Here is a 12,518-nt window from a genome sequence, read left to right as displayed (position 1 = left end):
AAAAAAAAAAAAGCTGAGCAATAAAAAAGTAAACAACCTGATTCAAAAATGAGCAAATGACTTGAATAGACATTTCTCCAAAAACAGAAATATAAGTGGCCAACAAACACATGAAAATGTGCTCTACCTCAGTTGTCTTTAGGGAAATGCAAACCAAACGTTGCTGAGGCTGTGGAGAAATCGGAGGCTGTGTGCACCATTGGTGGGGAAGTAAAACAGCTCAGCTGCAGCACCCAGCATGACGGTTGCTCAGAAAATCAAAAATAGGACGAGCCATATGATCTCCACTTGCAGCGACACTTCTGGGTGTATACTCAAGAGAACGCGAATCAGATTCTCAGAGATATGGTGTGTACAACCATGGTCGCAGAAGCTGCTTGCCCAGTAAAAACGCAGAAGCAGCGCAGTGCATGGGGGGCGGATAAACAGATAACCAGATGTGCTCTAAACAGCACTATCAGTGCACCTGCTACCACGCGGACCAACCCTGAGGACGTGGTGCTCTGCCAAACAAGCCAGTCACGGAAGACCAACGCTGGGTGATTTCGCTTTTATGAGGTGCTCAAAGAAGCTGCACTTACGGGAGGTGCTTCCATAGTAGACGCGCAGACTCCACGGTGCTAGAAGGCACAGCAGTGATTTTCAGGGTCTGAGGGATGGAGCAGAGAAGAAGTTACTGTTTAATTGCTCTAGTTTTTCAGCATGAAGAGCCCTGGGGGTGACGGATGTACAATATGAATGTGCTCAATGCCATTGAATGATGCATTGAAAAATGGCGAAGATAGTAAATTGTATGCATGTGCATTTTACCACAATAGAAAAGGCGGGGGGAGAGCAGGCTGTTCACATAAAGAGAAATGGAAATGGCCAATAGAAATATGAAAATATGGGGCCAGCGCTGTGACTTAGCAGGTAAAGCCACCTCCTGCAGTGCTGGCATCCCATACGGGATCTCTCTCTCTCTCTAACTCTGACTTTCAAATAAATACATCTTTTTTTTTCTTTTGACAGGCAGAGTTAGACAATGAGAGAAAGACAGAGAGAAAGATCTTCCTTCCATTGTTTCACTCCCCTAAGGGCCGCTACAGCCAGTGCTGTGCCAATCCGAAGCCAGGAGCCAGGTGCTTCTCCTGGTCTCCCATGGGGTGCAGGGCCCAAGCACTTGGGCCATCCCCCACTGCCTTCCCAGGCCACAGCAGAGAGCTGGCCTGGAAGAGGGGCAACCGGGACAGAATCCGGCGCCCCAACCGGGACTAGAACCCGGGATACCGGCGCTGCAGGTGGAGGATTAGCCAAGTGAGCCACGGCACCAGCCAATAATCTTTTAAAAATATGCTAACCTCATTCAAACTCAAACCACGAGGAAAGGGGCCTGCCCTGTGGCACTGCAGGCTAATGCCCTGGCCTGAAGCGCCGGCATCCCATATGGGCACCAGTTCGTATCCTGACTGCTCACTTCCAATTCAGCTCTCTGCTAGGGTCTGGGAAAGCAGTAGAAGGTGGCCCAAGTCCTTGGACCCTGCACCCATATGGGAGACCCGGAAGAAGCTCCTGGCTCCTGGCTTCAGATTGGCACAGCTCCAGCCGTTGCGGTCATCTGGGGAGTGAACCATCGGATGGAAGACTCTCTCTCTCTCTCTCTCTGTCTCTGTCTCTCTCTCTCTGTGTAACTCTTTTTTTTTTTTTAATTTTATTTAATGAACATAAATTTCCAAAGTACAGCTTATGGATTACAATATGTGTGTGTAACTCTGACTTTCAAATAAATAAATCAATCTTAAAAAAAAAAAAAGCCATTCACCCCCTCTACCAAAATGGCAACAGTTTTCATTAAGTACACATGTTTAATTTAGTTAATGATAATTCCAAGGGTTGATGGAGATTCTCCTATGGGGCGGGTGAGAGTGTGAATTGCTAGGGCCCACAACCAGCAGTTCCACCCACACTATATATACTCTGGAGAACCTTACGTTGCTAGGTGCAAGGGTATCCATGGAGGCCTTGTGTGCAATAGGGAGAAAACTGGGGGAGAAGGCCCTCCACAGCAGATTAGCAAGCATCACCTAACGACAGCAATACAGATGGTCCTCAAAAACCAGAGTCAAAGAAGAAAGGCAAGAACGCAGAGTATGATGTTAGACACACAGCTCTGAAAATGGGCAAAATCAATCCCCTATTGATATTTTATAAGTGATAAAAGTATACAAAATCAATTGATCATCATGAAGTTTGACCCACTGTTTATCCCCAGGGGACAGGAACGGGTTGGAGAGGAAAAAAACCGATGGAAGAAGTCGTCTGAGTCCTGGCACTGTTTTATTTCTTACCTTGGATATAATTGCCTATGTATATTTAGACACATTAGCAAATATGTATCTATATTTAACTATAGACAGGTATACATGTAGATACTGCACTTTCTATATGTACCATATAGTCTATATCACCAAGTTAATCAGTACAAAAGAAGGGGTTGCGTGTGAACCTATCTCATTTTTTAAATGTGCATTTATTTGAAAGGCAGAAGTGACAGAAAGAGAGAAGCCTTCCAACTGCGGGCTCACCCGAGATGCCCACAACTGCCAGAGCTGAAGCCAGGGCCCGAGAATTCCATCCGAGCTCCCGCATGGGCGGCGAGGACTTGAGCTACGCAATACCAGAAAGCTGGGCTGAACGTAGAGCCACGACCCAAGCCCAGGCACTCCTCTTTGGGAGGCAAGTGTTCTAAGAAGCAGCTTAGCCCACCATACCACAACGCCAGCCCCCGTAGCTCTCATTCTAATACTTTGCACAAGGCGGTTAAACTAAAAGAACCCTGGATCTCAGCTCCTTAAGAACAATAAACTATTTAGATGCTTCCAGGAAGGAACTACCAGGGTTCTTCTCCCTCTCTTTATGACCTGTGGCTATGTCTGGGGCCCAGGGAGATGTCTATTTCGCATTTGTGCGAGTTTTAAAATAGTAGTGATTTTGCCCTTGTGGTAATAAACAGCTGGAGCAAAGGAGGAGGTTTTCGAAGCATGACATAAGCTTTAGAAGTGCACTGCAGAGGCAGGTGTTTGGTCCAGTGGTTAAGATGCCGTCAGGACGTCCACATCCCATATCGGAGTGCCTGCATTTAAACCCTGGCTCCACACTGCTCCCAGCATCCTGCAACTGTGCACCCTGAGGCAGCAGGTTGGGGCTGAAGTTACTGGGTCCCTGCCACCCACATGGGAGGCATGGCTTGAACTCCTGGCTTCCGGTTTCAGCTCCGCCCAGTTCTGGCCAGTGGAGGAGTGAACCAGTGGATGGGAGTCCCCCCACCCCTCATTCTCTCTCTTTCAAATAAATGAACAATCTTTTAAAAAGTGCACTTTTAAAAAGGATTTATTTCTTTATTTGAAAGTCAGAGTTACACAGAGAGAGAAGGAGAGGCAGAGAGAGAGAGAGAGAAAGTGAGGTCTTCCATCCACTGGTTCACTCCCCAATCGGCCACAATGGCTGGAGCTGAGCTGGGCCGATCCAAAACCAGGAGCCAGGAGTTTCTTCCAAGTGTCCCATGTGGGTGCAGGGGCCCCAGGACTTGGGCCATCTTCTACTGCTTTCCCAGGCCATTAGCAGAGAGCTGGATGGGAAGTGGAGCAGCTGTGACTCGAACCAGTGCTCATATGGGATGTTGGCACTGCAGGTGGCTGCTTTACCCGTTATGCCACAGCGCCGGTCCCAAAAAGTGCACTTTCAAAAAACAGAAATGGCTACAAACAGAAATAGTCTATAATGGGTGTAGTCTGGTTTGAGATCCCAGAGGTGTGTGGAGCTACGGCTCTTGCTTACTCCTGAGGGTTGATGGTGCACATTATATATATATATATATATATATATATAATCACATCACATTTTTTCTTTCTATTTATTTATTTATTTATTTATTATTTTGACAGGCAGAGTGGACAGTGAGAGAGAGACAGAGAGAAAGGTTTTCCTTTGCCGTTGGTTCACCCTCCAATGGCCGGTGCACCGCGCTGATCCGAAGGCAGGAGCCAGGTACTTATCCTGGTCTCCCATGGGGTGCAGGGCCCAAGCACTTGGGCCATCCTCCACTGCACTCCCTGGCCACAGCAGAGAGCTGGCCTGGAAGAGGGGCAACCGGGACAGAATTTGGCGCCCCAACCGGGACTAGAACCCGGTGTGCCAGCGCCGCAAGGTGGAGGATTAGCCTAGTGAGCCACAGCACGGGCCTCTTTCTTTTCTTTTCTTTTTTTTTTTTTAAGATTTTATTTATTCAATTTTATAGATAGAGTTACAGACAGTGAGAGGGAAAGACAGAGAGAGGTCTCCCATCCCCTGGTTCACTCCTCAAATGGCTGCAACAGCTGGAGTTGGGCTGATCCGAAGCCAGGAACCAGGAGCTTCCTCCGGTCTCCCACGTGGGTGCAGGGGCCCAAGGACTTGGTTCATCTTCCACTGCTTTCCCAGGCCACAGCAGAGAGCTGGATGGGAAGTGGAGCAGCCGGGACTAGAACTGGCGCCTATATGGGACCTCAACACCACAGGCAGAGGATTAATTTACTGCACCACAGCACTGGCTCAATACATCACATTGTTACCATGAAACTCTGCCACGGTGGGAATATTTTCACCCTGGAAACGGGCAAATGATAAATACCACAAATCAGCATCTCTGCACCCATCCCGGGCAGTTATGAAGCTTTGGTCATCACACCACTGCTTAAGGAGTAAGAATGCTAGTAAGCATTTAGACTCCCCGCCCCTCCCCTCTTTGGAATAGCTTAAGCTACTTGACAAACAGCTCTCTCAAGAGAGGCAGAAGAGGCCAGCGTTGTGGCATAGTGGGTAAAGCTACTGCATGCAATGCCAGTATCCCATATGGACACTGGTTCTAGTCCTGGCTGCTCCTCTTCTGATCCAGCTCTCTGCTGTGGCCTGGGAAAGCAGTGGAAGATGGCCCAAGTCCTGGGGCCCCTGCACCCACGTGGGAGACCTAGAGGAAGCTCCTGGCTTCTAGTTTTAGCCTGGCCCAGCCCTGGCTATTGTGGTCATTTGGGGGGTGAACCAGCAAATGGAAGATTTTTCTCTCTTCCTCTCTCCTCATAACTTTGACTTTCAGATAAATAAATAAATTTGGAAATGAGGAAACTTAACTGATAAAAAAATTCAGAAAATATTAAATTGAAGAGTTGGGGAAAAAATGGAAGAATAAAGCAAACTTGAAATTACTTTAATGTTGCTAATAGGAAAAAGGAAAATTATTAACATTGTCTATTCCTTCTTTGGTAGCTTCCTCAACAGCTGATTTTTATATCCAACTACTGCTTCAGGAGAAAATAAAACTATCGGGGCTGACACTGTGGCACAGCAGGTTAATGCCCTGGCCTGAAGTGCCGGCATCCCATATGGGCGCTGGTTCTAGTCCCAGCTGTTCCACTTCCCATCCAGCTCTCTGCTGTGGCCTGGGAAAGCAGTAGAAGATGGCCCAAGTCCTGGGGCCCCTGCACTCACATGGGAGACCCAGAAGAAGCTCCTGGCTCCTGGCTTCGGATCGGCGCAGCTCCAGCTGCTGCAGCCATCTGGGGAGTGAACCAGTGGATGGAAGACCTCTCTCTCTGTCTCTACCTCTCTCTGTAACTCTGACTTTCAAATAAATAAAATAAATCTTTAAAAAAATAAAATAAAACTATCCTCTTTCCTTGGACGTAAGAAGATGGAAACGGGGTGCCTATTTGGACTGCCACACTGTTAGGGGCTAAGGTCTTCAGAATTTAAAGCAAAGCAAGTCTTTGTTCCTGATCCTTGCACCTCCCAGCTATTTCATCAAGGCTTCTGTGGGTTTACTAAGCTTACATCAATTTGGGACACAGAAGCGTTACTCAGCCAGTCTTTCTGCGGGGTGGAAAATTCTACACAGCCGGGCTGGGCCAGGCTGAGCCAGGAGCCTGGAACTCCATCCGGATCTCCCTCAAGGATGCCAGGGGCTGATTCCTTGAGCCCTCACCTGCTGCCTCCCAGGGTGTGCAACGGCAGGAAGCTGGAGTCAGGAGCAGAGCTGGGACTCGAACCCAGGTCCTCTGGTTCGGAATGTGGGCATCCCAGGCAGCAGCTTAACCGGTACACCACCCGCCTGCCCCTTCGTTGTCTCCTAAGCACCATGTTCTGTATGTTCCACCACGACGACGCACGTGTTCCACGTTGACAAGAACGTAAGACAGATTACAAAGTGCGAGTACAAAGTGCTTGGAATATACTTAACTTTTCTGTTTTCCAGTGTACATTTACAAAGATACCGTGTGAGCTGTTTGTCAGTTATATTGCTGAAGTCAAGGCTACTGAGTTTGTGTGCCCAGCTAACTGCCAGTTATTTGGCCAACACTGTTAGTCTAGTACAACAATCTCCCCAAGCCCATTCGTCTTCCAGGAGTCACCGTTCTCTTTCAGTAAGTTTTAAGGGGGCGGGCGCTATGGAGCAGCAGTTTAATGCCCTGGCCTGAGGCGCCGGCATCCCATATGGGCACTGGTTCGAGACCTGGCTTCTCCACTTCCAATCCAGCTCTCTGCTATGGCCTGGGAAAGCAGTAGAAGATGGCCCAAGTACCTGGGCCCCTGCGCTCATGTGGGAAACCCAGAAGAAGCTCCTGGCTCCTGGCTTTGCATTGCCCCGACTCCACCCATTGTGACCAATTGGGGAGTGAACCAGAAGATGGAATACATTTCTTCTCTGTCTCCCCCCAACCTCCATCTGTAACTCTGCCTCTCAAATAAATTAAAAAAAATTTTTAAGTCTATGTCTCTCTGTCCCTGTCTCTCTCTCTCTCTTTCTCTCTCTCTCCTCCTCTCTTTATGTTGCTCTACATTTCAAAAAATTATTTTTTTTAAGTCAAGATAAGGTTGGCATTTGGCCTAGCAGTTGGGATGTGGGTTGTGACATCTGCATTGCAAATTGGAGTGCTGTGTTTGAGAGCCAACTCCACTCCAAATTCTGGCATGCCTGCTAAGGTGCTGATGCCCGCCCTGGGAGGCAGCAGGTGACGGCTCAGGTGTTTGATCTCTGGTGCCCACATGGGAGAGTTAGGCTTCAGCCCAGCTGCTGTGGGCATTTGGAAAGTAAACCAGTAGATGGGAGCTTTCTCTCTCTTTCTGTCTCTCAAATAAAAAGCAATCAATTAATCAATAGTTTTAAAAGACAATCAAGGACTTGGACTCGTGGCGTGCGGGGACAGGCGCTGTGTGCCTTCGGTCCTCCCTGGGGGCAGGGTCGGGCGGGAGGTTGTGGCCGCAACCTGCTCCCCGCCCCGCAGCCCGAGGAGGAGGACGAGGAGGAGCCGGCGCTGGAGGAGCTGGAGCAGCGCGAGGTGCTAGTGCTGGGCCTGGACGGCTCGGGCAAGAGCACGTTTCTGCGCGTGCTGTCGGGGAAGCCACCGCTGGAGGGCCACATCCCCACCTGGGGCTTCAACTCCGTGCGACTGCCCACCAAGGACTTCGAGGTGGACCTGCTGGAGATCGGCGGCAACCAGAACCTGCGCTTCTACTGGAAGGAGTTTGTGAACGAGGTGGATGTGCTAGTGTTCATGGTGGACTCGGCTGACCGGCTGCGGCTGCCCTGGGCCCGCCAGGAGCTGCACAGGCTGCTGGACAAGGACCCCAACCTGCCTGTCGTCGTGGTGGCTAACAAGCAGGACCTGAGCGAGGCCTTGAGCGTGGTGGAGCTGCAGCAGGAGCTGGGCCTGCAGGCTGTCGACACCCAGCGGGAAGTTTTCCTCTTGGCGGCCAGCGTAGCTCCTGCAGGCCCTGGCTTTGAAAATCCCGGCACTGTGCACATCTGGAAACTGCTCCTGGAGCTTCTCTCCTAGGCCGGAGCCCACCTGCTCGCTGCCCACCTGGGGACCACAGTGCTGCTGCTGCTGCTTCCTCGCCAGCTCAGGCCTGGAGTCCAGGCCTGGGGCACTTTCCTTCTCCCTCCTTTCACTCCTAAGAGCGAGGCCAAGAATCAAGCAGAAGCCTTCCTGCCCTGAGGCTGAAGCAGGGAGGTGGGTGAAGCCATCCTTGGGAGAGGAGAGTACCTGGCTCATTCTCTGCGCCAGCACAGATCAGCCTCTCGTTCTCTTTCCTGTGCAGAGTGATGCGGGGGTGGGGGTGGGGGTGGGGGCAGTGCTCCCCCTGGCAGTTCCCAGCAGCAGTGCAGTGCGGGAGGGACTCCTGGAGCCTCGGGATCTCCTGGTCTGGCCTCTGGCCTTCTCCCGCGGGCAGGCTCTAGGCACTGCGCAGTGAGCCGTTGCTCCCGGTCCCGCGCTGTACTCCCGCCCCGCTCTGCCTAAGTGGCTTGTGGCCTTCCTTGTGCAGTTGCTGCCTCTCTGGCCCTCGGGCCATCGTTGCTAAAGGAGAGTGATTTCCAGGTTTTCCTAACTTGGAAATGCAGTTCCCAGCCAGTGCTAGGATGAACCTGGAAACCCCGGCCAGGAGCTTTGGGGAGACCCTCCCTGCTTCCGCAGCCTGCCAGCCTCCCCTGATAACAGAACGAGTGGTACTCACCCACGACACGGAACGGGAGAGGGCTGCCTTCCCCCCAAGTCTGGAGACAAGCTGCTGCTTTTGTGCTAACTGTGCCAGTGCCATGTTTACACAAGTCTGGGGTAAGACGGAGCCCGTGTCCCGGGAAGATCATCGGCTGGAGCTGGGGTTGGCCTCAGAACTGCGTTTTATTTATTTATTTATAAAAGGAACAGGCCACAGTTCTAGGTTCTGTTTCTAGGTGCTGTTATCAAAACCCCAGATGACCCCAGAACATGTGGGACTTTGCAGACAATACCTTGGAAGCACGAATGACAATGAGATAACCTGCAGACGCCAATGGAGACAGAGCTGTAGCATCCCACCCCAGACCCCTGGCCTTTGAGCCTTTGACTGATACCATAATATTTCACATGGATTCACTTGACCTTACTTAAACTCCCGACCTGGCCCCGTATGTTGAAGATCCCTTCTTGGAGACTGTGGGAGAGGAAATTTTTGTTATGCCCAAAAAACCATGAAAATGTTTCCATCTGGTGACCCCAAAGGACACGAGCAGCAGACCACATACCAGAGCCTCTCTGGACCCATTCAGTCCCCAGCAGATGCAGAATTGCACTGAATCGCTGGGGTTCTCTCCAGTGCACATCCCATGGCTCCCATGCTCAGCGGAAGGCCAGTCTCTGTTGACAGTTCTCGTGGGGGCAGCCAGGAGCCTTTGGTCTGTCAGGGCCTCCTGAATAGTCAGCAGTGCCCAGTGGACTTTTCCTGTAGGACAGGCTGTCCCACTGCGTTGCTTTCTGATGGAGCATAGAGATTGTGTGCCTTTGTTTCATTTGCTATTGTCCCAGCATGCGTCAGTTCTGTACCACAGCCAGTGTAGAAGGGGCGAGGGCGGGGGACAGAAGCCTGGATGGGAGTGTGCTCATCGGGACCACTGGAGGAGTGGGCTGCAGGACAGCACAGTGGAAATGCTGTTCTTTGAGTTGCCAACCCACTTTCCACAGTCAGAAGTGATTTTTCTGCTTTTGTATTGAGCGTGTAAGGAATATCTTGGGTTTTAGAGTAGTGAGACTGCTGGCAACTTTTCCTTTTGGGAACCGATCTCTGTTCAGTGACCTCTGCCTTGCGCTCCAGCGTCACAGGGTTGCCTTGGGAACCAGCATTCCTTGTTGAGAGGGACCCTTTTTCCCAATGAAGATCTGCCTTTGTCCAATGAATACCATTCTGTAGAACAATTTTCTAAGTCCCCAGCAAGGGGAGGTGAGTTTGAATAAAGAATTTCACTCCGTGTAAAAAAAAAAAAAAAAAAAAAAAAAAAGACAATCAAGATCTGTGTGCTAGGTGTGCTCCTTGCTATTGTGATACTCCTGCTGCTAAGTCTTTGGGTTGAAAAAGCTAGGCATGCACACACACACACACACACACACACTCTAGTAGGTACACACCTACTATTATTGTTATCTGTATCTGTATTGACAACTCTGCTTCCAACTGATTCCAGTCCAACATCATGAAGTTCATTCCAGTTCTCTATATTACTATGTTTTAAATTCCCTTCTCGGACAGTGAGAAACCTGCCCCCACTATCCACTTTTTAAAAGATTTATTTATTTATTTGAAATTCAGAATTACACAGAAAGAGAAGAGAGAGAGAGAGAGAGAGAGAGAGAGAGAGAGATGTCTTCCATCCACTGGTTCACTCCCCAGTTGGCCACATTGGCCAGAGCTGTGCCGACCTGAAGGCGGGAGCCAGGAGCTTCTTCCGGGTCTCACACACAGGTGCAGGGGCCCAAGGACTTGGGCCATCCTCTACTGCTTTCCCAGGCCACAGCAGAGAGCTGGATGGGAAGTGGAGCAGCCGGAACTGGAACCGGCACCCATATGCGATGCCAGCACTGCAGGCGGCAGCTTCACCTGCTATGCCACAGTGTCATTCCACCCCGCCCCCCGCATTATCCTTAATACAGTTAGAAGTGAATTGTGGGCCGGCGCCGTGGCTCAATAGGCTAATCCTCCACCTTGCGGCGCCGGCACACCGGGTTCTAGTCCCGGTCGGGGCGCCGGATTCTGTCCCGGTTGCCCCTCTTCCAGGCCAGCTCTCTGCTGTGACCAGGGAGTGCAGTGGAGGATGGCTCAGGTGCTTGGGCCCTGCACCCCATGGGAGACCAGGAAAAGCACCTGGCTCCTGGCTCCTGCCATCGGATCAGCGCGGTGCGCCGGCTGCAGCGGCGGCCATTGGAGGGTGAACCAACGGCAAAGGAAGACCTTTCTCTCTCTGTCTCTCTCTCTCACTGTCCACTCTGCCTGTCAAAAAAAAAAAAAAAAAAAAAAAAGAAGTGAATTGTGTTCTTCATGGTAGCATGCTCTAAAGGCTGTGCCAACGCTGACCACTCCCAGAGAAGTACAGGGTTAGGTTGCTGCAAGTCGCTGGTCACATTTTTATCACCCAATCACACCTAATCCAGTTTTATGTGTGTTTGTTTGAAGACACCTTATATGATAAATGAGGGTACTTCATATACTTGTTACAAAAATGTTGAAATCTATGCATAGTTTTTCCATAACATGCATTTTTCATGAGTTTTTGAAGAGCCCTTGTATATGTAGAACTCAAAAATGTCTTTGTACCAAAATAAAAATATTTACACATTTTTAAAAGATATATATAATTATTTATTTGAAAGGCAGAGTTAGAGAGAGAGAAAGAGAGAGATTGTCTATCTGCTGGTTCACTCCCCAAAAGGCTGCAGTGGCTGGGCTGGGCTAAGCTGAAGTTAGGAGCCTGAAACTCCATCTGGATCTCCCACTTGGGTGGCAGGAGCCCAAGCACTCAGGTCATTTTATAGTGCTTTCCCAGGCACATTATCAGGGAGCTGGATTAGAAGTGGAACAGCTGGGACTGGAACGGGTGCCCTTAAGAGATATTGGTGTTACAGCATCTGCTTAACCTGCTGTGTACTACAACATTAGCCCCAAAATAAACTTATCTTTTTAAAATTTATTTTATTTATTTATTTATTTATTTTTTTACAGACAGAGTGGACAGTGAGAGAGAGAGACAGAGAGAAAGGTCTTCCTTTGCCGTTGGTTCACCCTCTAATGGCCGCCATGGCCGGCGCGCTGCGGCCGGTGCACCGCGCTGATCCGAAGGCAGGAGCCAGGTACTTCTCCTGGTCTCCCATGGGGTGCAGGGCCCAAGCACTTGGGCCATCCTCCACTGCACTCCCTGGCCACAGCAGAGAGCTGGCCTGGAAGAGGGGCAACCAGGACAGAATCCGGCACCCCAACCGGGACAAGAACCCGGTGTGCCGGCGCTGCTAGGCGGAGGATTAGCCCAGTGAGCCGCGGCGCCGGCTTATCTTTTAATTCCATTTTACATGAATTTTTAAAAAGATTTATTTATTTATTTATTTATTTATTTGAAAGGCAGAGTCACAGAAACAGAGAGAGAGAAAGCGAGAGGTCTTCCATCCATTGGCTCACTCTCCAAATGGCCACAATGGCTGGAGCTGAGCCAGTTGGAAGCTAGGCCTCCTCCAGGCCTCCCACAAGGGTGCAGAGACCCAAGCACTTGGGCCATCTTTTTTATATATATTTTATTTATTTATTTGAGAGGTAGAGTTACAGACAGTGAGAGGGAGAGAGAGAGAGAGAAAGGTCTTCCTTCCGTTGTTCACTCCCCAAATGGCCGCACCTATTCGAAGCCAGGAGCCAGGTGCTTCTTCCAGGTCTTCAGCCAGGTGCAGGGCCCAAGCGCTTGGTCCATCTTCCACTGCTTTCCCAGGCCACACCAGAGAGCTGGATTGGAAGAGGAGCATCTGGGACTAGAACTGGCCCCCATATGGGATGCCAGCACTGTAGGAGAAGGATTAACCTACTGTGCCACAGCACCAGCCCCCTTGGGCCATCTTTAACTGCTTTCCTAGGCCAGAGCAGAGAGCTGGATCAGAAGTGGAGCAGCCAGGACTAGAACCAGCTCCCATATGGGATGCCGGCACTGCAGGTGGGGT

The 12,518-nt window shown here is 50.3% G+C and overlaps 1 pseudogene; it reads left to right on the top strand.

The window, feature by feature from the left end:
• The first annotated feature begins 360 nt into the window (after positions 1-360).
• On the top strand, positions 361-8,009 carry LOC149128644 (ADP-ribosylation factor-like protein 10 pseudogene; annotated as a pseudogene).
• The last annotated feature ends 4,509 nt before the right edge of the window (positions 8,010-12,518 follow it).

Source organism: Oryctolagus cuniculus, chromosome 1, assembly GCF_051225735.1.
Source record: "Oryctolagus cuniculus isolate XC-2025 breed Fujian yellow rabbit chromosome 1, ASM5122573v1, whole genome shotgun sequence".
Taxonomy (NCBI): Eukaryota; Metazoa; Chordata; class Mammalia; order Lagomorpha; family Leporidae; genus Oryctolagus; species Oryctolagus cuniculus.
The sequence above is the reverse complement of the archived record's forward strand: the minus strand, read 5'-3'. Positions and strand labels throughout refer to the sequence as shown.